This window comes from Trichomycterus rosablanca, chromosome 17, assembly GCF_030014385.1.
Source record: "Trichomycterus rosablanca isolate fTriRos1 chromosome 17, fTriRos1.hap1, whole genome shotgun sequence".
Classification (NCBI taxonomy): Eukaryota; Metazoa; Chordata; class Actinopteri; order Siluriformes; family Trichomycteridae; genus Trichomycterus; species Trichomycterus rosablanca.
The window spans coordinates 19,016,177-19,042,244 of record NC_086004.1 but is presented as its reverse complement, the minus strand read 5'-3'; the positions used below and the strand labels follow the sequence as shown (position 1 = coordinate 19,042,244).

The 26,068-nt window shown below is 39.6% G+C and overlaps 1 protein-coding gene across 2 annotated transcripts in view; it reads right to left on the bottom strand.

Annotated features, from left to right (window-relative positions):
- Positions 1-26,068, bottom strand: part of sox6 (SRY-box transcription factor 6) — a 214,312-nt gene that overhangs the window by 162,012 nt on the left and 26,232 nt on the right. For both annotated transcript variants that reach the window (XM_063013527.1, XM_063013528.1), the window contains exon 3: positions 24,294-24,364. The gene's annotated coding sequence lies outside the window, so the exon portion shown is untranslated. The remainder of the gene's footprint in view (positions 1-24,293; positions 24,365-26,068) is intronic.

Sequence of the window (26,068 nt, the reverse complement as noted above, 5' to 3'; positions counted from 1 at the left end):
TCACAGCATGTCCAAAGACATGCAGTCAGGTTAATTTGGAAAAACAAAAGCCCCACTAAGTATGAGTGTGCTGTCCAGTGTGTTTTTTGCCCTTCGGCCAAGTGAATCAGACTCAGAATCAGCGACCCTGGATATGATAAAGCATTGGTATAATAGACAATGAATGAATCGATGAATGAATCAACAAATGACAAAGACGGTGCACATCCAGCCAGATAAATTTAGATACCAGTGCCAGATCAGGTGCCAGAAGTTTCTTTTCTCTTCCACCTTCCCTACCTTTCTGCCTCCTTTTTTGGCCTTGATCTTTCCATGTGGGTTTAAAGACGCGTCCTAGTCCATATCTGTATTGGCGTGAAGGCACAAAACAAATGAAAAGCCCTATGTTTGGTTAAACATAGACCTTCGGTGTCCTTGGATTACACCGTGACCTTCTTGTCTCCCTGTCCCCTGCCCATCTTCTCTAACGACTCCCAGCAAAGAACCCATTAGGCCAGGATTCCCTTTTGTTGTTAAAGGTCTTGTACTTTCAGCACTCTCCCTCTCTCTTTCTATATTTCCAAGCCAAGGTGGCAAAGAAACACAAGTCCATTGTTCCCCTCGCAGATGGACGCTGGAGTTACTAGGGCAACAGTGCTAATCCCTCCTTTTGACCACCTTTCTTCATATTATTGGCTCATCAAGTGCCTACCTTTTAACTCAGGAGTGGGACAAGGCCAGCGGTGAAGCCCCGTCCCTCTAATTAGCTACGATTCGCATCCATGCGGACAACATGATGAGCTAATCGAAAATTTGCAAAATAATGACGTACCAGGAGCAAGTATTCCTTCTACTGGGGCCCCGTTCAGAGAATAACAAGAATGAGGCCATTATCAAGCAGTGGACATTTCCTATGCTGCCCTGCCACCACAACAGAGAGCGTAATTGTGCCAGTGTTGTCCACACAATCAACAAGCCATTGTTGGCGACTTGAAAAATAAAGGTGCATAGAATGGCTGCCACGAATGATTGGCCGCGGAGATCATTGATAGACTTCTGCTTCTCTCAAAAGGATTGCGGATGAAGACAACTGTCTGGCTAGTTTTCAAGAAGGAAAAAAATGTCCATTCTGCTTTTGTTTTCTAGGCCCCTCTTTGCCTTTCTCTTCCATTTTGTCCTCGAATAACCACCGAGCCGTATTAGACCACCAAAATTCTCAAAGGAAATGGGACAGGCTTGTGTGAGAGTTTTTTCTTGCTCATACTGGTGTAAATGTTGAGCGTGTTTGAGCGCTGAAGTAGGTCGACCATTGGAGTAAGTAAAAAATGTAAATAATGCAAAAATCATGTGACTGAAACAAATAAATAAAATAGCAAGCCATTTAATAATTATGATTTCATATCTACCATGTATGTGGTATATAGTATGTGGACACCTGATCATAAGCTTGTTGGACATTCTATTTGTACGTTTTTGTCCACAAAAATCCTGTAGACATTTGTGACCATTCAAAAGAGACATTATGGACAAGAAAGCTTGCAACTGACATGTCAATTTATCCCTAAAGTGTTACGATAGGGTTGGATTCAGGAGTTCTGTACAAGCCACTGGATTTTCTCAACACCAAAATAGCCAAGCCAGGTCTTTTTGGTCCTTACTCTGTGAACAAAACTTTGTGGGTTTTATAACATTAAAACCACCTCCTTGTTTTTACACTCACTGTCTATTTTATCAGCTCTACTTACCATATAGAAGCACTTTGTAGTTCTACAATTACTGACTGTAGTCCATCTATTTCTCTACATACTTTTTTTTATCTGTTTTCACTTTGTTCATCAATGGTCAGGACCCCCACAGGACCACCACAGAGCTGGTATTATTTAGGTGGTGGATCATTCTCAGCACTGCAATGACAATGACATGGTGGTGGTGTGTTAGTGTGTGTTGTGCTAGTATGAGTGGATCAGACACAGTAATTGTAGAGCTACAAAGTGCTTCTATATGGTAAGTAGAGCTGATAAAATGGATGAACAATGTGTGTAGAAACAAGGAGGTGGTTTTAATGTTATGTATTTTATAGTGTATATACAGTAGGTGTGTATTATAGTACCACCATATTATCCAAGTTGCCGTACGTATATTTGTGACCCAACATATCAGATTTTTAATGGTGAGTTTGAGGATTCTTGGACAAAAAAATTATATACAGTTTCAGTTTATATATCACAGCCAAAAACGACACAACTGAAAGACTGCCATGACATACATTATATGAAAAAATATGTTTCAAGTGCCAAAACAATGGAAATGACATGCTTTCAAGTTTACAACAGTTTAGGAAAGGTCCTATCTGGTTCCAGCATCACTGTGATCTATAAAGACATAAAGAAAAGCAACTCAGCCCCACTAAAAGCTTTGGAATGAACTGGAACATCAAATGAGGCTTTCGTGACCATCAGTACCCAGCTGAATGGGCACAAATTCCAACATACATAGTTTAAAATCTTTCTCTGAGAAGCCTTCTCAGAAGAGTGGCTGTTGTCATAGCTGAGAAGATCACACAAAGGTCACTATTTTAAAACCATTTGTTGTTGAAATCATGTCATGGCTTACAGTCATATGTCCAAATACCTTCAACCATATAAAGTAAATTTCTTACATGTATACATAGACCTTTTTTTTTTTTAATCAACTGTCTGTAAACATGGTTAGATATTGTAATTTCTTTGCATAATGACAGGTCTGAGAATAGTGTTTCACTAATCCCGGTCAAGAGGGGGGAAAAAAACCTTGATCGCTCTGTTTGCCTAGTGAACCTTCAGAGGGGCTTCATTTATCTTCATGTTGTTAGACTAAATTAATTAACAATCTCACTGTTACACACTTTCTTCTTTCATTACATCAAATAATGACAGGGATAGAGGAGGAGGTCCCCTCCACTGGGATTAGGACGGAGGCTGCTGGAGACATCGCTTCTCTCTGTCTCGCTCTCTCTCTCTCTCTTTCTCTGTCTATTTGTCTTCCTTTCTTTATCTAACAAGCTCACGAATGTTCAGGTTCAACCACAACCAATAAAAACACTTAGTTGTCATATGAATTTTAAGAGTTCGGAATAAACAGAACCTTACTTCATAAATGCACTTTAAAGATATATGTGGGTAGCACTGTCACCTCACAGCAAAAAGGGCCTGTCTTTTTTTGAGTTTGCATATTCTCCCCTTGTTTCCTTCCACAGTCCGAAGACATGTAAGTTAGGTAAATTGGAGATACAATATTGCCCTATGCATGAAAGTGAGTGTGTGTTTGTACTGTGATGGACTGGACGTTTCCTACCTTTCACCCAATGAATTGCACCCACTGCAACCCTGACCAGAATAAAGCAATGAAGCGAATGAATGAAAGGATTCATGAAATGAATGACAATTTTTTGTACTAACCACTTAATCCTGGTCAAGGTTACAGAAAGAAATACTCTGTATGAGACAGAGAGTCTGTCTGACGACCTAGTGAGCGTGTACATAAGACAGCTTTGCCCATGCTGATGTGCTCTACTCACTATGCCAAAAAAACATACCAAATAATACAAAACTTAATAATACAAAATCTGTGGTACAGAAAATTTAAAAGGTCCTAGTACTGGTACACAAAGTACCTGGAGGTAACGTACATGGACACAGGCACATTCAGACTGTACCTGGTGCCAGGATAAAGCACAGGTGGTTGTGGTTGTTCATGGGCGGCACAATGGCTCAGTGAGTGGGTGGTACTGTTACGTCACAGCAAGAAGGTCCTGGGTTCGGGTCCTTTTTGTGTGGAGTTTGCATGTTCCCCCTGTGTCTGTGTGGGTTTCCTTCGGGAGCTCCGGTTTCCTCCCACAGTCCAAAAACATGCAGGCAGGTTAATTGAAGATACTAAAGTCTTAGTGTGTGTGTATGTGTGTTTGCCCTGTGATGGACTGGTTTCCTGCCTTTTGACAAGTGAATTGGACCCATTGCTACCCTAAATAGGATAAAGTGGTGGTAAAACAGATAATAAATTATTAAATAGTTGTTCATGTTGTGTGTCAAGTTGGTGGGAAATGAACCAGTACGTAAAATTCTGTTCCTTCTGTGTTAAATCAGGTCCCGTGTACAGCGGAAACCCATAAACGCACCTAATGCACATTGATCGCTTTTTTGTGGCAAGCTGTGTGGCAAATCCAAAGGGAAAGAGCGGCTTTAATCTCGCTCTGATTGTTGAGGCAGCTTTGGTTTAATCCACCAGAGCTCTGTGTGTGATATCTTAATATCGCCTCTTCTTATCTAATTCAAAAAGAAAGTGACAAAAGGATGTGAGTTAAGAAGCTATAATCATGCATTTACTCCAAATTAATTGCGTTTGTTCTTCTGTAATGACTTGGGGGGGGTGTAAAGGAAAGAGATTAGCGTACAGAGTGGCTCAAAGCTTTTGCCGAGTGTGTTGTAGAAATCCTTGAAATCCTTATAGGAAGTCGTTCATTGTCTGTTTTACGACTGCATATCCTGGTCGGGGTCACAGTGGGTCTTATTCATTGTGCGAAAGGCAGGAAACACCCCGGACAAGTCGCCAGTCCATCACAGGGCAAACCCACATGCACACATACACTAAGACTTTAGTATCTTCAATTAACCTGCCTACATGTTTTTGGACTGTGGGATGAAACCGGAGCTCCCGAAGGAAACCCACACAGAAACAGGGGGAACATGCAAACTCCACACAGAAAGGACCCAAACCCAAGAACCCAAGGAACACATACACACACATTCAAACACAGGGCACCTTCAGTACCTCAAATTAACCTGACTGCATGTCTTTGGACATGTTGGAGGAAACCGGAGCACCTGTAGGAAACCCACATGGACACACACGAAGGACCCTGCTGCAATACAAATTTAGGGTGGTACAAATGCTCTGGCTATTCACTTCTCTTCATTCTATTCAGGGTCAAACAGGGTGCGAGGCAGGAATACACCCTGAACAGGACGCATACTCCCTAATTAAAATCTACACACAATTTCGAGCAGCCAATCTTTCTTCTGCATGTTTTTGCAAGTAATTTAATCTCCATTTTTAAAATAGCAGACCAATTTACTGTTAAATTTCCTCTTTATTATCCACTGCTACATGGAGGCATTAGAGATAATCAAGGAGGTCACACATAATCTCCAAACCCCAAAGAACTATCTTGATTTAGACCCATTTTTATTTTTATTCAAGCTCTTATTTTTTTACTTGGTAAACTTGAGAAAACCCACTAAGCACTAAAGGTAGCAAATCTTCAAAATCCCTAATGACCTAGTAGATAGTGGAAAGCCATTTGGGACACAGCCTGCCTTGAGACGCACTGTAAAGAAATTCTGACGTAAATATGGGGTTGACGTCAGGGTTCTGTCTTTTTTTTTTTTTTTATAATTAAATTGATTCCAGGGCGGCACGGTGGTTCGGTGGGTAGCACTGTTGCCTCACAGCAAGAAGGTCCTGGTTTCGATCCCCAGGCGGGGCGGTCCGGGTACTTTCTGTGCGGAGTTTGCATGCTCTGGTTTCCTCCCACAGTCCAAAAACATGCAGTCAGGTTAATTGGAGACACTGAATTGCCCTATAGGTGAATGTATGTGTATGTGTGTCTGCCCTGCGATGGACTGGCCTTGCGCCCATTGAAAAGCTGGGATAGGCTCCAGCAAACACACGGCGACCCAAATTGGATAAGCAGTTAAGAAAGTGAGTGAGTGAGATTGATTCCAATCCCCCCCATTGCACAACATCCAAGCTGGCCGAGAGGGGCACACAGCACACATTTTCTCTGAATTCTGGCTACCTTTTCACCAGTCAGTGATGACTCCTACGTAGCCGCTTGTGCTGATGCCTCCACTAGATGGAAGGAATCACTGTTTCAGTAGCAGTAAGGCCATACCCTATCAACTGTGTCTGTACAGCTGTCTTTAAGGACCTTTTAACACAGGGGACAAATAAGAGCCTCCACCAAAGTGTTCCCATGGATGAAGAATATAATTAATGTAATTTATTTATTTATCTATTTATTTATTAGGATTTTAACGTCATGTTTTACACACTTTGGTTACATTCATGAGAGAAATGGTATATACTCGTTACATAAGGTTAATCAGTTCACATGTTTAATGTCAAATGACTGTATTTGACAATTTTGTATTTCCAATTCACCTCACTTGCATGTTTTATGCAAACTCACACATAAAGTACCCGGACCGTCCCCCCAGGGAATCGAACCCAGGACCTTCTTGCTGTGAGGCGACAGTGCTACTCACTGAGCCACCGTGCTGCCCCAATTGATGTGATTTAATTGATTTTATACACCCCTTAGGAATGCGTGAGGCAGTTTGAAACCCAAACAAAACTAAAACTATCAAGGTACGTAAACCAAGATATGAATCGAAAGCCAAGTAATGTTTAAAATAATACACTACGTTGCTCCTGCTAATCCTGTCACTGAGACTAATCACTTCTACATACGCCAGCATATAAGAGTGCAGAAAAAAAAGAGGCAAGTCACAGAAGAACTACAGCACAACACATCACCCAATGGAAGCCAAACAGAATTTAAAGATTCTTTTTTTTTTAGGAAATGTGATCATTATCTTAAAGCAACTATTTTCTTAGAATACAGGAATTGATTGCATTTAAAAGTAAAAAAAAAAAAAAGAAAAAAGAAAAGAAAGACAGAAACGAAAAAGAAAAAAGTCCTTGAAAAATCAAGTCGCATTCAGAGCATAATAATTTTTTACATTTATGTGGATTTTAGCAGATTGGGTAGACAGCAAAAAAAATATGTTGTTAATTTAATCAAATAAATGACCTTTTGAAAAAGAAATCAAAGCGGATTCATTAGCTTTAGTAAAGTTTGGCTGACGGCGGCTTTGAAAGGCAGATGCTGTCACTGCTTTTAATGAGAGATCGCTAATTAGGGCTGCTACTAGCAATTCAAGACCGAGGAAGGTGCTCGGCACAAATAGCGCGATGGCCTACACGCTCGCCGTTATTTACTTCCTCTGTGTAATGACAGGCACAGATTCTTAATTAGAATCACAGGAAGGTGGGGTGGGGGGGATCAGAGTTGTGACTCTTACGGTTGTAGCACAAACACAACTCAGCTGACCTGGCCTATCGGTGAGGGGAGTAACAGACACATGCAGGTGGTGGAACGGGTCTTTTAGGGTCTGATGGCAGGGTGGGACACACTGTGAATAAATGGGGCATGCTTTGACTCGGACTGTTTACTGAGGCAGTACTGTGAGCATGCCAGGGGTTACAAGGAAAGTCTAACACCTACAGGAGCATGAGGACACACACACACACACACAGACACAAACCCTCCTGCTTGACAGCTAATGCTAGGTGTTATGATACTGAAGGGGCCATGAAAAAGACAGATGAGTTGAACCCCCGTGTGACAACGACGGAGAAACTAAAGACGACTAACCTCAGTAAAAAGCTGCTACGCAGAAAGCCCTCCATGTTCAGCATTTCGGTTCTGTGGCAGGAGAAATACACAGAGAGCCATTGTGACTTAAACAGTACTTAGCATTAAAAAGTTGGCACACATCAGCAACAAGAGGGAGGGAGAAGACAGACAAAGACACGTCCAACACGTCCTACGTCAATTACCTCGGAAAGGGAAAATTTTTCGCCCTCCAAAACCAGAGCGCAGCAAAGAACAAAGGACCTGGCCGTTCTCGTCTGAAAAGCAGCCATTTGTCATTAGCACGCACGGTTTTCCAGCCTCAAGCTGATGATATGTTATTGTATAGCGCCGTGTCCCGCCCTGCGTTGGGCCGAGAGCGGCGTGCGGCGCTTCAGCTGCCAGCCATGTGTGACTGGACCTCGACAGCTCCGTGGAGCCCGACCGCAGGGGCCCGCAGCGCGCAGTGACTGTGCTAAGCCTGTGCCAATGGTGTGTCCGCCATCGAGCCATGATGGGATATGGTCATGATGTCACCACGCTCATACAGGGCTCGCTCAGCAGCTTTAGACCACAAGTGGAGACGCACGTGTTGGGAAATGAAACCCAGATGTTTTCCTTATATATTGGTGCGTGTTCTGTATATATTTAGATCCCTGTACACATACAGGGCTGGTACCCTCAACGGCCCATTTTGATTGACGATGAGACCCAAAGGTCCAGTTTTGCACCTTTGGGGGTCTGTTTTCCTTGTTTTATCTATATAATACTGTGTTTAATGGTGTAAATGTACACATACAGTTTATACATGGGTTAATAAAAATATGTTATAATTCATTCATTAATTTTCATGTTATACTACTAGTTTATCTTTTTCCAAGAATTACTAATCACACCCTGAACAGGGCACCAATCCATCTTGAGGTCTCAGCCATCCTCCCCTCCAGAGATACCCAATCATGTCTGTATATTGATAACTCCTGGCTGATAGCACCTCTGGGGATTTGAATCCTGGATCCCAGCAGTTGTGGGGTAGCATAATTTACAGTTGTACCATCTAAACGCCAGAGGAATATCTTTTTGAGCTTTCCTTACAGTGCTACACTTTACCAACCCATACTTTCAAAGTAATTGTTGCTGGTAATTTTTAATATTAAGTAGCACAGTACTTTCTTTAAAATTCTGTGACTTAATTATGTTTTAATGGTTTATTTTATATATATATATATATATATATATATATATATATATATACATATATATATATATATATATATATATATATATATACACACTATGATTAATCTAATGGTGTGAAATGCAGAGATGCATTTTTGTTACCTTCGGATTGGAATCTCATTTAAAATTGTGGAATACCCTACCTGGTGCACTTCACAGGAACAACTGGGGTGAATGGAACGCTCCTACAGAATTGACGCTAATGGTTGAAAGACTGAACCAATCAGACCTTCTGATTTAAATTTTTAGTAAGAAGTACTGTTATTTGCATATATTTAGTTTGCGTCACACAGGTGATGTGTTAATAAAACGCTTGATTGGCTTACTAACGAGTTAGTGTTTTACTTCATAACCCGGGAAAAGTTTGGAGTTCTTTAATTATAAGCACATTCACAAAATAACATATTATATTCCTAATGGGACAACACACGGTTATAAATTTAATAGCATCTGGAAGAACATAAGCTAAAGTAAGCCGTGGTTATGATTTTTTTTGCTGTGTTTTGGATTTTGGCCGCTGTGCCGTGATTTATCGTATCAGTTTAAGCTTTTTACCTTCTTGTTACGGAAATTACATTCATTTGCACAATGACTAGGAAAGTAAAGGCACTAAGTAAAACAGCAAAATACAGTCGCTAATCTGTTGTTGTTGTTTATCTGAACTTACATTATTTTTATTATTATTATTTGTTTATTTCTACGCTGCATTTCCAGTATATGTTTTGTGTATAATATATTGACTCGTGACTTGACTTGGACTCGGACTCGTATTTTGTGACTTGTGAACATCTCTGGTAGAATGTACTATATTGTCATTTAAATTGTCCCAGTTCCTTATAAATGATTATGAGTAGAGCTGGTGATTTTCCTGCACCCATAGTACTAGGGCTTGCCTGACTGCACCTATTACAAGGTGCCCAAACTGTCACTCTGTGCTGAGAGAAAATTTGGCATTCTTTCTTCAACTGCGAGGTGATGGAACACTGGTTTGACTACCTGAATTCAAGCGTGCTTTACATCACACCACAGGTTTACATGCCAGGCTGGCATGCCAGAAAGATGCTAATCATTGAAATCTTAATACCCTGATGACAAACATGCCCCTTCTAAATGTATGTAAAGTGCTGATTTTATTATTTAGTCTACTTAAAACTGCTGCTGGAGCCCAAGATAGAGAAAAAAAACTTTGTCTTTAAATGCACGACTGCAGAAACCAAATTTATCAAGTACTGAAACTAATTAGCAATTTCTCTCATGTTGTTACACCCCACTCCCTCACCATCTTCTTCATAAATAAGTAACATCAGAGCAAAAAGATTGTTCCTAAATGCTTTGACTTGCAATAAGATGGGCGTAAATTGCCCCATTTCTCTCCCCTCCCTTTCCTTTTTCTCTCTTTTTTTTCGTTCTCTGTGGCTGTGAGTGAGAGACAAAGTCCTATGAGAGAATGGAAAGAGTGAGAGAAGGATACAGTCTTTCGGGCACTTTGCAGGCTGACAAATCCACAAGGCCCACTGGAGACTTTTCTCACCGTCAGGTGTCTGAGACAGAAGAGGAGGAGGAGGAGGTAAAGAATGGGCCGGGGTGGAATAGGGTGTGGGGACACAGACTTTTCTGAGTGTCTCAAACCCGGTGCTGCCAGAGCGGTGACAACGCGAGAAAATAACAGTCAAAACGCTACAGAGCCGATCATGCGTGTCTCCTTGTCACTCACAGGGAGTGTTAAAAAAACACACATCTCACACACTTGCTCTCCCACTCTTTTTTTGTTGGTGGGCAGTCCGTGACAACGAAAACACACACACAAGCTCATGACAGCCATCTTTTTCTCAAAAGGAAGTTAGCAACCTTGATAGAAATCACAGTTTTGTCATTTTGGTTGACAAAAATGAAACTACCAAAACATCTTAGTAAGCTGTAAAGCCAACACAAGTGGTCCTGACCACAGATTCTATTTGATTCAGTCTTTGAAACTAGGAGCTCAGTGGGTTATGTTAGTGGAGCAATAATGCTGATAATTTATAACCAGCCATTTTTGGTTGAAAGTATTATGGCTGTCATCCTAAAAGACACCACTTCTATTAGTATAGAAATGTCTTCTTCTTCACCTTAATTGGGCGGCACTGTGGCTAAGTGGGTAGCACTGTCGCCTCACAGCAAGAAGGTCCTGGGTTTCGATCCCCAAGTGGGGTGGTCCGAGTCCTTTCTGTGTAGAGTTTGCATGTTCTCCCCGTGTCCGTGTGGGTTTCCTCCGTGTGCTCCGGTTTACTCCCACAGTCCAAAGACATGCAAGTGAGGTGAATTGGAGACACTAAATTGTCCAAGACTGTGTTCAATATGACCTTGTGAACTGATGAACCTTGTGTAATGAGTAACTACCGTTCCTGTCATGAATGTAACCAAAGTGTAAAACATGACGTTAAAATCCTAATAAAAACAAAACAAAAACTTACTTTAATTCTCTAAGTGGACTGAACCTATACAGTACACCTGTCTCAAAACATCAGAAATAAATTTACACTTATTTATTAAGGTTTTCATAATCAAGATTTTAGCTAGATACACTAGACATTATCCATAAACTGTTTTTATTAATTATATATATATAAATATAAATATATATATATATATATATATATATATATATATATATATATAAATATAAATATATATATATATATATATATATATATATATATATATATATATATATATATATATATATATATATATATATATATATATATTATGCATTTTCTCCCTTGCGTCATGCTTCCTCTCCACCAATGCCGATCCCTGCTCTGATTGAGGAGAACAAAGCTAACCCATGCCCCCTCCAACACGTGGGCAGCATGCTGTATGCATTTTATCACCTGCACTTTGACGAGTGCAGTGCAGCTCAGCATTGTATATGGAGAGACACACCCTGAGAGCACTCTTTTCTCATCTCTGTGCAGGCACCATCAATCAGCCAGCAGAAATTATTATTATAAATTATAATTATTATGTATTATTATTATATTTTAAACGATCTACTCAATGGGAGCCAAATATTTTCTGCCCATTTGCTATGCGTTATATATATTGCTATAATTCTTAATTATATGAATATAAAATTTAAACTTTTTAAATTTTAAAGTTCTAAATTGAGAAACACTAGTCTTAATAAATAATCCTAATCTTTATTCATTATCGAGAGGCACAGTAATGCAGCTGAGAAATCTAGAGTATGTCTTAAAGGCCCAAGTTCATACCAGGTAGGTTCCCTCGGGGTGCTCTGGTTTTCTCTCACCTCCCAAAAACATGCAAAAGACACTTTTAATTGACGATAAGTGTGAGTGATTAAGTGAATGTAAGATGCCATCCTGCCCTGCAATGAATCAGCAACCTGTCCTGAGTGTGATACCAGACCCGACGCAAACCCTAACCTGGAAAAGCGTTGGGAAAAATTATTTTATTAATTACATCTAAGTCAATAGATGCAAATATTAAAGGAAATTACTTTATCCATTTACTCACAACTCACCTACAATGAAAGGGTAAGATCAGTTATTGGGTCAGTTAGTAAATATTGATGCTGGCATTAATTCTACAGTCGATTGATCAATTTAGCATCTTTTAATTAGGTTTTACAGATATATAATAATTTTTTCTTAAAAAAAATGGAACTACTTGTTAAGAGCAAAGAAGGTAAGGTTACTGTTACATAGATTCCACAAAGCCTTAAAAGCACAAGTAAACCAAAAGAACAGAGTACAGAACAGTTCTGTACTGTATGTCTTGTCTTAAGAGTTGAATTGCTTGAGTGTAATACTTTTGAATTTGTCCATTATAGTTGCAGCATTTATCGTTCAATTTCATTAAATTTACATTCTAGGAAAGTGATCATACAGACAGTACGCCACAGACGCACAAAACACAGATTAGGCTGAGTGCAGTCTGAATAATTTGCAGGAATCTAAGAGTAATGTCTTGATTATTGAAAATTATGTACGTCTGTATTTACAGGCTGATTGTACAGAAGCTTGTACGATAACATTGTAAGAGTTGTGATTGGCCAATTGGAAACAGTTATGTGCCATAATGTCTTGCGCTATTATTGATAGAATAAATATACACAATTTCATCCCCACCGAGAAGCATGTAATTTACTGTTGCGCATTATCCAGTTTATGTATGATTCTTGCAATATAATAGACCCCAGGACTGCTACTTACTTCTCTTACTTTCTAACCCCCTCTCTCACCCTCTGGCTGCTGTGTTCCCTCAGCTTTCTGCCTGCTGCCGAAAGCCCTATTGTGGTAATGGAGACAACTGAGTGCGCAGTGCACGGGGAGTTAGGTGCGGTTTTGGACACGGAGCTGAGGAAAATGTGACTGAGCCATATTGTATTTGCTCTTCTCCCAACATGTACAAAAAATGAGAGAGTGGGTATAGCAACAAGTCTTAAATTTAGAACAGGCCTGCTTTCAAGGGCAATGATTCGCTGAATGAGGAAAGAGAGAAGGATCAACATCAGCGCTAAAAGACGAGCTCCACGCTGCCTCCCTCTCGCTTTTTTTGTCTCATCTCCAGCGATGCCTTTGCCAAGAGCCGTGTCCAAACGCAGAGGCTCCCGCCATCTGCAGCGAATGTGGTCCATTAAAGTAATACCATATGGACAACAAGCCCTCGCTATTAACACAGCTTCTGGATGCCCCCCCCCCCCCCAACATATTTACTTTAACGCAGTGCACATTTTCAAACTTTTGGTCAAATCTACTTGTTGAAGTAATGCAGGGCAGGAGACTGGGTGTGTGGGCTCCACTGCTGAGGGAAAGTTGCCAGAGATTTTCTCATTAGAAGCTGGGGCTCATTTTATGACTCTTTGCTTGCAGCTTCCATGGTGAGGTGTCTGTCAGTCAACGCTCAGTAGATGTTTAAGGCCACCAGTGTTTTATGCAGAGTGGTCTTGGATAAAACCACTTGGCACTGTTGCCCTGCTTTTAATATATGACAGGGGAGAAATGAGGTTTGGATGGCTGGAATTCAAATTTGGTGCATCAGTTCTTCCATAGAGATGATGACTGGTTTCTTATTGAAGAGTCTAGATGGTATACATCGGCATTATAGAAGCTATTTGAACCGTTACTGACTATTTTCTGAAACAAGTTGCATTTGTTGTGATTTAAAGGATAATCTAACAGTCACTGACTTGGGCATCTGTGTCAACACTGGCATAAAATTAGCTGCTGCTTTATTCTGTAAAAATAGTTCTAATGGCATCAAAATGGGACTATTCACATAGCCAAAGAACCATACAGGATCACCTTAGTTACTGTGATGTTACCATCAGGTCAGATGATAGTATTACCTCTAATATTGTATTAAAAAAAGCATACTTATTAAAAAAGAACGACATTTATGTACACATTACAGAAACTGAGCAGAGACTAATGTGTACTAAAGGTGTCAACATGACTGTAGGGATTAGTCACATTTGGCTGTTTTTATATTAGAAAATCATTATAATGACAGCTTTAAACAATATGAATATTTATAAAATTATTTAAATTAATTAATTTATTAAATGAATGAATTAAACTTAATATATAAAATAATTAAATGACTTAAATTCATAATTAAATTATTTACATTAATTAAATTAATTATTAAAATAAAAAATAATATATTCTTTTTAGAATTAGAAATTCTAAAAATAATAAAAAATAAATAACAATAATAAAATATTGGACCAATGATGTTGTAAAATCACTATAATCCCCACACTGAAAACCCCCTTTATTAAATCATGAGCCTTTTAGCAGGTGCTATTTAAATTCTGAAAAGTTAAGTAAGAAAATCCTTTCTACCTGCATGTTAAAAACACAATAATGTAACAGATCATTCTTCTAGCATATTCTTCCGATTGCAATGATGTTATTAAAAAACAGCCAAATGTGACACAAATGATTAAATGTGGAGCTGTTCTGGAGCAATAAAACACTGTTCTTCTAAAAGCCTGATGTTTTGATGATGGTGGTGGAGAGTGTTGTGTAACAGATTGTTCCAAAATTTCAAATGTTTAGTTTTTAAATAGGTTGAAATCTGGTGGGTTGTTTAAGCATATGTGTTTAAACTCCTTAAACTATACAGTGACCCATTCATGCCCTGTGGATGGGGGCACTGTCATGCTAGAAAAGACAAATGCTTTATCATAGTGATTAAAAGATCAGAATACTGAATTAATCTGTATTAATACTTAGTTAATAATCAGAAAAAATGTATTTTTCTTTATAGTATAGAATTAAGTTACTATAAATACCCTATTATCTAAACTAAACGGTATACATTATTAATAATCCATTCATTTCTGGGCAACCCCTTCTTAAATAAACAGCGCAGTAAGGACACCCCAAACACTGTAAAGTCCTTTTCTTCTCCGTGTGCATGAGGTCTGAACTTCACCCCTCTACACCTACAGAAAATCAATTACACCTTTGTGGTCCCCACATAAAAATTCCCGTTTGTTGACTTTCAGCCCCATATACACCGTTTGTAATTAGAATGAAAAACAGAAAGATTTAACAACCACCCTCTTACATCTGGATGTTTAAAATACCATACCAGACCAGACCAGGTATTAGTAAAAATAAAAAACCACTCACAAAACGCACAAAGGCATATGTGTGTTTTTACTAAAGCCAATGTAGTGTTAACTAAGTCAATGTCCAAAGTGTGCCAACACTGGGCCTGAATTTCTGTAGCTACCAGATATTTTAATGTACTTATTACTTAACTTATCTGAACCCTAGTTATATATTTTGACAATGTTAGATATGTAAAATATGCATAATAATTTCCTTTTTTCATTGCAGGTGATGCAATAAAACATGCACCATGAATAAAATACAGTTAATAGGGCCCATTAACTTGACACTTGAGTTTACATTGCAAACAGTTTTAATTCTTTTGATTGATGCTAATCTTCAGATAATCCTGCTAAGCTTCTGTGTGTCTACACCCAAGCCAAAACTTTATATACGCTACAGTGCACATTTTGGCTAACATGTATAACTGTTAAGACTTTCTTTACTGCTTGAAATAATGGAAGTAATTAGCACCAAGTACTTTATTTTATCCTGTTGCATTAAAGGTATTTATTCTTTATTTATTCAGTATTAGGAGTGAAAAGGAGGCTAATTATTACTTCTTTGCACACCCTAAAGTTTGGGCTCCTTATAATAGTCAAGCCGTTACTGTAAAGTTTGTCAGTAAACAGAATTTCAGTATGTCAGTATAATACTGAAAATGAAAGTGGTGGCCCCGGGACCTCCCTAAGTATAATCTGTTAACAATACAGTAATAACAGGACAGCTTACAACTGATTATTACTGCTAATTAGCATAAAGTGGCAGTTCACAGGCAAATTTCAATCTTTTATGCACGCACACCCACACACATACAGTACATACAGTTGTATATTACAGAACCTTCTGTCCCTAAGCTTTTAATTTAGACTTAATACCATTAGGTGAAATATAAAACCATGACCCAGTGAAATAACTTTAGTCCAACTGTGTGTCACAGAGGCAAAGCTGTGGGTGTTTTTTTTTCAGACAATTAATTAATCAATGATTCCGATGAAGGAAGTCTCATGGAGAGATGATGGCAAAATGCCGGAGGATAATCAGTCCTGCTAGGCAGACACATAAATAATTTTTGATTATGTTTAATAACAAGAACCTAATATAAACAATGTATAATATACAGGTAAGACTCTTCCTGAGTTAAATTTGCTGTATCACATGAAGCATTACCTTGAGACGAAGCTAAAGAACTTTGCTTTAAATTTAAATTTGCTGTACAATTCCTTTAAGTGTCTAGTACGAACATGTGTGCCTATGTTCAGAACAAGGAACGTTTATTTATTAAAAAGCACAAGCAGTCAGCTCTGAGACAAGAGGAAAATCTGATTCCTTTATCGCACCTAAAACGGTGTATTTAAAAGTGACTGGTCTAATTAAATTAGCATTTCATCTCGTCTGCACTGAGCACTGGGTGGTGTGAAAAGGTTTTGACAGTGCTGGGATTGTACGGGGAGAGAACATATTCCAATTGCATTTGTAAACCCTCCCCCCCACCCCACACCTAACACACTGTCACATAGGAGAGACGTAAGGATAACGATAAGGAGCATCCATGATGCCAGTAACATCCCCCTCTATAGAGATGCTGTCGCATGCACATACCCCAAAAGTACCTACACCTCGAATAACACGTGTTTCGTCCCTTTTTCCCATCTCACCTCCGCCTCCTGGCCCTAAAGTCTCATGAGTAGTGAATTAATTTGTGCGACATTAAGAAAGTGTGTTGAAAGGTGTCTGCTCGTGTCTCAAATTAATCGCACTGCTGGTCAGCATTAGCACCTAGGCGCCCAGGCGCACGCCATTGCAGCGCACCTTCTGCAGACACTTAGGCAAGGATGGGAGAAAAAGGGGGAGACAGGGAGACTGGATTCACCCGTTCACACCGAAATAATTAGAACATGTCAGGAAGAATTAATTTCCTCATTTTTCAAAAGGATACACCGAAATTACCATGTTATTATATGACAGGGTCCCTGGGAGAATTGCGTTAAATTTGATTTCCCTCGCAGCCCCAAACAACAAATTAAAGTCGTAAATAAGATGGAAAGAAGCAGGGCACAGAGCATATGTTTATGGCAATGAGTGAAGCCAGGGGAGCAGAAACAACTATCTTCATTTCGCTTTATTTAAATCAGCCCGACACCATGTGTCTGAATGACAGCGCTCGCTAATGGGGCTCGGATTAGGGGGCTCCTCGATATTAGCCCGGAGATGCAGCCACTTAGTGGGTTATGCGCTGCACAACTTCATCCTAACCCGACCAGCTGAGCGCCTTGCATCTCTAATAGACGCATTAACACGGGTTCACTAAATTCTAAGCCTGTGATCCGAAATAGAGTCGCTTTGCTTGCTTGGATTTCACAGATTTGGTGAATCACACGCTCAGGTTTAATCTGTAGTAGCAGTTAAAAAAGCAAATGTTACAGTATTATCCAGCATCCAATTAAAAGAGAGTTGATTCATTTGGAGCATCCAAAATTACAATAGGTGTAATTGTGGCATCGTGTAGTTTTTAAAAAGGCTTTGACACCTACTTTGAGTATATTGAGTTTGGTTAGCAACTGTAACCAAATAGAAGGTTCTTTTCTGTTCCAGCATGACTGTCCACATGACGTGTCCCTTACCACAATCACCTCGAATGAAAAAAAATCCAAAAAAGCCTCCCAACAAGAGTGAAAGCTGTGACAGCTACAAAGCAGAAGAAAAGAGAAAATCCAATGTCCAACAAGCTGATTAGGTGTCTACATACTTTTGGTCATAAAGTGCAACTTGTAGCCTTGCATCCTACATTTTTAAAATAGTTAGATTTAAGATTCACCCAACTAGCTCGTACCAAATCTACCAAATCATACATCAATTAGAAAGTACAGTAGCAGCCACTTCCAGTGATGTGCCAGCATTAAGCCAATGCCCATGTGTTCCAGCTTTAAAACCAACAGGGCGTGTAGCTGTATATGATAAATATGGTTTAAATAAAACTTTAATTACTGAAGATGCTAATAAAACAAGACAATCAGTATTGAATGTCTTTGTTAGTCAAGGCTTGACGAATCGTCTCAGCGAACGTCTTTGTAAACGGCGCACCGCTCAAATGTCTTGTTCGTGATTTTGTCTCTGAATGAATATATACTGTATGTGGATGCATGAAATAAAACGAAACCGAAACAATAAGCAAGACACGTTTTCAAGGTTGGAATAAGGCAATCATGACGTATCACGTAAGGGCAGCACAAGCATTTAGACAATGATGGATACAATGATTAGAACAATGATACAGAAGTGTTGTGCAATGCCACCTTCATCACACATCACACCCCTCGAAAAAGCTTACAAGGCCATAATGCAAGGCTTTGTGGGGGAGGGTAAAAAAGAGTCCCTGTTGTTATTGTTTTTTCCCCGTAAAGCTTGTTAGCATAATACTATTTAAAAGGCACAAAAAAGAAAGATTGAGAGAAATACAGAATTATTTGGGAATGGGTACCATTAGAGCCGAGCGCTCCCTTTAAGCCCCACAAACTTTAAATTATTTGTGACTCATTTAACTCTTAACATAACAGAAATTTTACACCCTGAGGTTTCAGGAGGATTTATGGTATTGCCAGAGAAAGGTTCATGGTTTAAAAACTGTATTCATTTTATAGGACTTTTAGTTGTGCGTTAATGACATGTATTATCAGTCCAGCTCAAGCTGGGTAGATGTAAGATGCAATAGGTGAAACATTTTTGAAGTTTCTTTTATTGTACCCTTTGCACTTTAAGAAAAAGGAAGACGGCTAGGTCTACTACAGGTCATCAAACCCTCACCCATTCACTTACACTGCAGTATGGGAAAAATGTGTTACTTTCTCAGCTACATGACAAACCTGACTACAATAAACCACCAATAACTCTCTCTGGTGTTTTAATACCTCCATGGTTTTACCAAGTGGGGTCTGGTCAGCAACAAAACGGGAAAAACGCTGCCATATCATCTCTGATTTTGTGATTTAGTGCAGCTGCGACCAAAGACAGCAGACAAAAAAGTGGACAATGCAACGAGGCTCGTCCAAAATCAGCCAATTAGAGGACAGCAGAGGGCACAAAACTCTTTTAAAATACCAACTTAATTACTCCCATTAATTCATACCAGTAGGCCTATACACAGGTTAGCCTGAGCCTTTTTCTAATGACAAATCAGCTAGCATAAATGCTAATTGATGGGGAAATATCCTTCTTACCTCATGTTCTCTCTAAAGAATGGAAATTACATGTTGAAAGGCTCTGAAAGTTTCTTCTTCACCTTTTAAATGGTTTTATTTAGGCAGAATATTGCCTTCATTGTGCCAATAGGATTGTGATTGATTGAATGATGTGGCGGTGCATTGAAGGATCTGAACATATCTGACAATAGGTGTACATGATTTCATACAGTGTGTCATATCAAATCTGACCAAATATTATTGAATCATTTCATATGATGTGGAACGTAATGATAATTTAGGGCCACTAAAATCACACATGCTGTCCAAAATCAAACTGTAGTCTGGAGGAAAATACTGGAAGCACACGCCAATGCACAGAAATATATTAAAGTAATATCTGGAACAATGGCCAGGACATATTAGCAGAATGTCCACTCACTGAGATGGACATAGCAATCCTAAAGTTGCAGAACAGACCAGACTGGCATGTGAGTCCAAGTTTTATGAGAGGTAACAAGAAAAACCAATAAAAAACTCTTCAGTAAGAATCCGTCGCTCTGAGGGCTTAGAAGCCTCTTTCTTTGGAATTATTCAATTTCCAACAATTAAATTTGATCCTTAATTTGCAGCTATTGATTTTTACATTCCTTTGGGCCAGCTGCGTAAAGCAAAAAAAATTCAGCGATGAGATTAAACTTCTGACCCTTATTAAACACAGTCTCTGACAACAATGAAGGTGAGGGTCGGTAGAGAACTGCAGCTGGCATAGCCCAGATAATAGACGAGAAAAAAAACACCCAAAGGTTATTCATTTTCATTAGCGCTCCTGTTCAGCTGTTTATTTAATTTTTTTCCCCTCTTCTTGCAGAAAATCATTCCTGGAGACCCTGCCTCCACAGAGACATCAGCGCCGAGACAGGTTAAATGCGAAATGACGGAAAGCCTCGCTAGATTCATTAGATGAATGGCGTGCGCTGACAAAGAGTGTATTCTGCCTATTCAAGCGCCTGCATCCTCAGGTGTTTCCAGATGAGTTGACGCAGGAGTGATTAAACGGCAGGCGCAAACAAGCCGCGCGTTCGCCCAGATTACTTACCACCTTGTTCGTGATTAATTAAACATGCAGATTAAAGTTGCAAAGGAATTTAGATTAATGAGCGCACAAGGCCTCGTTGATGGGAGCACGTGGGGAAGATCTGGCGGGTGCTTATGAACAATCTAAAACGAAGGAGACAAGACTGGTGTAGAGTCTGGACCACCAGGGTCTTTTGCTGGATGGTGCTTACTAATGCGTACTGACACTTTTGAATAGCGCTACCTCACTCAGAAGTTAGCATTGTGAACTAATAGCTTTCAGTTAGCTGAAAAGCAGATGAGAATTTAGGGACTTTCTCTTGTGCTGAATCTTGAGGTGCATTTATGTACTTATTTTAGCGTTACATACATTATATACACTATATAACCAGAAGTCTGTGGACACCTTAATATAATCCTGTTGGACATACCATTAAAAATCACACTATTGGTATTACCATTGCCTTCATTGATCAGAGGCTTTCCACAAGATTTTGAAGTGTGTCTGTAGAAATTTGTCCCCACGGAGTTAAAAAACACTACAAGGCCAGGTACTTATGTTGGATAAGCAAGGCCCGGGTAAAATAATTCATTCACCCAGATGAGTTTAACAGCATTAAATTCAAAGCTCTATGCACGCCACACCAAAGGCATCAACCTAGTTGCCACAAATTTGGATGCACATATTTTATTTGATATTATTAATTTTATACATCTCTTTGTAATGGGTCTAGCTGAATCAACTGAATAATCAAGGGTGTCCACTAATTTTGCCCATATAGTATATCTCAGAGTTTCTGTACTGTAAGCTCAAGAACAATCAACTAACTGTGTGTTTGAGATTAATTATTTGGGATTTTGCTAGTCATTATGAGCTGCAGATGATATACATGATAGCTAAGCTTGTTTTCAGTGAAAAAAAACGACCTGGCTTCAGCTGCGCACATTTCCTCACTGACTCACACAAGCGCATGCACACACAGCCTACATGAAGTACAGTACAAGGCTCACAGTGTTGCCTGGCGGCTGGCCGCAAGCCAGGACAGAGGGCCGATGTTTGCTGTTCTAAGCAAAGGTTCTTTCACCTTTATTCAGCCCAACAATCAGCGCTTCATGCCCAAAAATAGACACCTGACCCTGCAACTTATCAAGGCTAATATCTCTGTTCGCACGGCCTATAAAGGGACTCAGCGTGGCCCACAGCTGCTGTGTGGTGTTAGTTGCTCCCAGCATGCTTGAGTATGGTAGTACATGTAACAGCATCCTGCACGTTCGGACCAGCTCAGCACAAACCACGCATAGCAATCCGGTCATAAAGACTTAAGCTTGCCAAGCGGTAACTGCTAATATCCTCTTCAAAATTCCAATATTCAGAACCACAATGTATACGCACACCAGGTTGAATCTCTGGATAAATAAATAACACCGACACCACAGTTGTTGTGCAGTTTATTCACAACACTAGACTTCTACAGAGTGCTAGCAAATTCTATAGTGGTGGGCTGGCTCAATTCACCCTGAGTGACAATCCCAGCACACAAAGGTGGTAATCACTCCTGGTTCTTTTGTTATGGTAACATTTTGCTCAAACCAGCAAACCAAGTGTCTGGTGAAAGACATTAACTGAAGGTTTAATGCACACCGGACTGGGTAAAAAATTTTTTGAAAAAGGTGTGGATGACAACACTAAATACACTATTTTAATGAAACACATTCAGAATATATTTAAAACAAATATACACCGACAAGGCATAACATTATGACCACTGACAGGTGAAGTGAAAAACACTGATTATCTCTTCATCACGGCACCTGTTAGTGGGTGGGATATATCAGGCAGCAAGTGAACATTTTATCCTCAAAATTGATGCGTTAGAAGCAGGAAAAATGGCCAAGCGAAAGAATTTGAGTGAGTGGGGCCAAATTGTGATGGCTAGACGACTGGGTCAGAGCATCTCCAAAACTGCAGCTCTTGTGGGGTGTTCCCGATCTGCAGAAATCAGTATCTATCAAAAGTGGTCCAAGGAAGGAACAGTGGTGAACCGGCGACAGGGTCATTGGTGGCCAAGGCTCATTGATGCACGTGGTGAGCGAAGGCTGGCCTGTGTGGTCCGATACAACAGACAAGTTACTGTAGCTCAAACTGCTGAAGAAGTTAATGCTGGTTCTGATAGAAAGGTGTCAGAATACACAGTGCAGCATAGTTGCAGGGCTGGGCAGCAAAAGGGGGACCAACAAAATATTAGTCATAATGTTATGCCTGATCGGTGTATTTTATATATATATATATATAAAATTGTTTTTTTTAGGTAAGCGATCTCTGAAATTTGGGAAGGGGGGGGTCACATGAAGCCTAACCCGGCTCTCCGTACGTGGCACGGCTCTGTGTGGGAACCCAATGCTCAATGCTGGCAAGTGATTACAAGTGGCCGCAGATTGGACATGTGTCGGAGAGGCCGTGTGTGTGTGTGTGTGTGGGCGGATTCACAATCGGGTATTAGAAATGACTAGACTGACCAGGGAGTGCTGTCACCTGACCTAAACCTTACTTAGCTTTTATAGGGCACTTAAAGAAAGATAAAGCCAAGCATTCAGTAACATCCCAAGATGCTTATAGGAATATTGTGAAATCATGCTGGGATAACATGGAACATCAGAAAGTGTTAAAACCTGTGGATTCCATGCCAGCTTGAAACAGCCATACTATTAACATGAAATATTCAAATTTTATATGATTTGTAATGAAAATGTCGTATAAAATTTTGATTACAATTCAAATTTACTGGCCATCCTTAGACTTTTTCCCTCATTGTGTGTTTGTGTGTATATATACAGGTGACATACAAATAATTCATTTTTGCTTCATGAATATTTACTCAAAAAAATTATATACATAAAATATAAAGCAATATTTGATTTGAAGTTAGAGGGATAAAGCAGCAGCGTTGGTAAATGGCCATGAACTTTAAGGTGGGATATGCCGTTTTCACCGGCCTAATTAAGGCAGGGCCGACAGCGCCGCTTTTTCCTCACATTAATTTCACTCCGTCCTGCCGCTCTTATCTAACTGACATTTGAAATAAGATTAATATGAACTTAACTTTTGGGGGGGAGCTTGTTTGCTCAACATCACCTAGAAGCAATACTTTGCCAGATATGATCTTTATTACTGCGCTGGAAAGAGAAGTGCCATTTAAGACATATTGTGGCAGCCGGCTGTATACTGACTGTTTTCGGAGGCCCGGCCCATGTTTCTTTAAATGGAGCTCTTTCTTCATTGCTCTGAATGCTCTTATTGAGGGCAACTGGCAGCCATAAACTACCAATAACATAGTTAGCATTAGCATAGAGAATAGATTCCCTCTATATGCACAGATGGAGGTGTGTGTGTATGTGTGCTTTTGAGCATGCACAGGGATTTGCAGGGTGACTTCTCCATCTAAATCTATGTTTTTCAAACTGATTAAAAGCTGAAACGTTGCGATAAACTCTGTCCTTCCATCCGAGAGTGATGACTTCATACGTAAAGAAGAATGACAAAATCCTATAAAAAAAAGCCTTTTTTCCATTTTCACTCACACATACGGTTGCTTGTTTAAATCGTCTGAGAGGAGCTACTATTTTCCATGCAGCTTTTGGGATTTGAGGTGACAGAAGATGTGCACACAGCAGAAAACCAGGCCATGTGAGAGAGAAGAAAGAACAAAGAGAAAATAAAAAAGTACATGTTTTACTTACATAAACAGAACGACTTTATCCCCAGCTCCCAGAAATCACTGGTAAGTTGAGTTTGAATGCATGAAAATGACCTGAAATGAAAAAAAAGACACAATTAGCTTCTATTTTTAAAGGATATTTAACATTTCTTTTTACCTTTGTATTGTAGAGTGACCTATACAATTAACTCTGGTTAATCTGACCCATTAACACAGTCTAAATATGAATCAATATCTTAAAAACAAGTAGAAGATTTACTGTCGTTTAATACCAGACATTTATTTCTATTTCATTATAACACAATAAAGAGAGTCCTTAATCCTTAATCCTAAATCTTTAAAGCTCATAAATCAGATATAAGAAACCATAAGAAATGACAAAGGCAAATGGGTGAAATTTGATTAGAACATCATAGAAAGTAAATAAAAATGCACAAAACCAAAAACAATTTGAGTGGGTAACTGAGTGCTGGCAAACAACGCAGAGACAGAAATCGAGACGAAAAGCACACGATCTGGCGCGGGCTCCGAGCATTAGCAGCTAAAGTTAAACAGGCCTCATTGCTGCAAGGCCTCTAGTTCTTCCCTGGGTTCCCCTGAGGGAGTAGATCTGAGACAATGTTTAGAATCCACTTCTCTAATACCTCATTAATCTGTCCCTGCACTGCTTGATTCTGCTAATAAATGCCTTTCATATAAAGTGCTTGTTTTATTCAATCCCTCGCACGGCCTCTCTCGCACCGCGCCACGCTAATGATTTATTTAGCGGCCCGGCTCGGCTTAGCTCAAGCACGTTATTTAGAATCAGCCAGAAGGCCACTGGGGCAAATATCAACAAACAGGAGCTTTCTTTAACGTAGATGTGCACAGCTGTTATCTCAGCAAAAGTTTAACTTTGCGTCTCTAGCATTTTTAAAAAGTAAGTGAAATAATAAAGTAAAAATTTAATAAGAGGAATGAAAGGGTGCAAGAGAGAGAGAGAGAGAGAGAGAGATGAAATGTAAAAGAAAAAAGGGGGAGCCTGGGAAGTGCACAAAGCTCATTGATGTTCATTTCTTCGCATTATTCTGTTTTTCACAACAAGCAGGGATCTCATTACCAGCTGATTTATACAATTAGCCTGCCTCGGCACCGCCAATTAAACAAGGACACAGGGGTTTAAGGTCACAGCTAATTGATCTGCCTGCAATTTGTGCTCCCTGCATCTCTGGCAATGCAAAAGCAAGGAGCGAGCGAGTACATAAACAGCGTACACTGAAAAAATAAAGTAAACCGTTATTTTCTGTTCACTGCTTGACCGCTGATGAACCACAGACCCAAGCCATCTGCTCTGATCTTTTAACAATACAGGTGTACAAATTATAATTTACATGTCTTGTTACTACAGGGGTGCCAGTGGCTTGTTGGCACAAATGGCACACTTGCCAAAGTGTCATAAAAGGCATGTTGTAGCTCCCGGCCCTCCTTGGCCAGAGTGGCTGCTGGACACAAATGCAAGGGATAAAACTGGTCCGAACCCCCCACCCCAACCAAGGTCCTTAACACATTTCAATCTCAATTATAACCCAAATACAACCACAACAATGCTGCAATACATCTTTCGATGGAGTGTCAATAAAAGCATAATAAAAGCAGTTGTTGCCCTGCGGTTAAGGTACTGAATAACATACCAATACTAATCAAAAGTTTACTGGTTGAAGCCCCACCACTGCCAGGTTGGCCCCGGTTGGGCCTTTAAGCAAGGCCCTTAACCTTCAATTGCTTAGACAATATATACTATCACAGTACTGTAAGTCA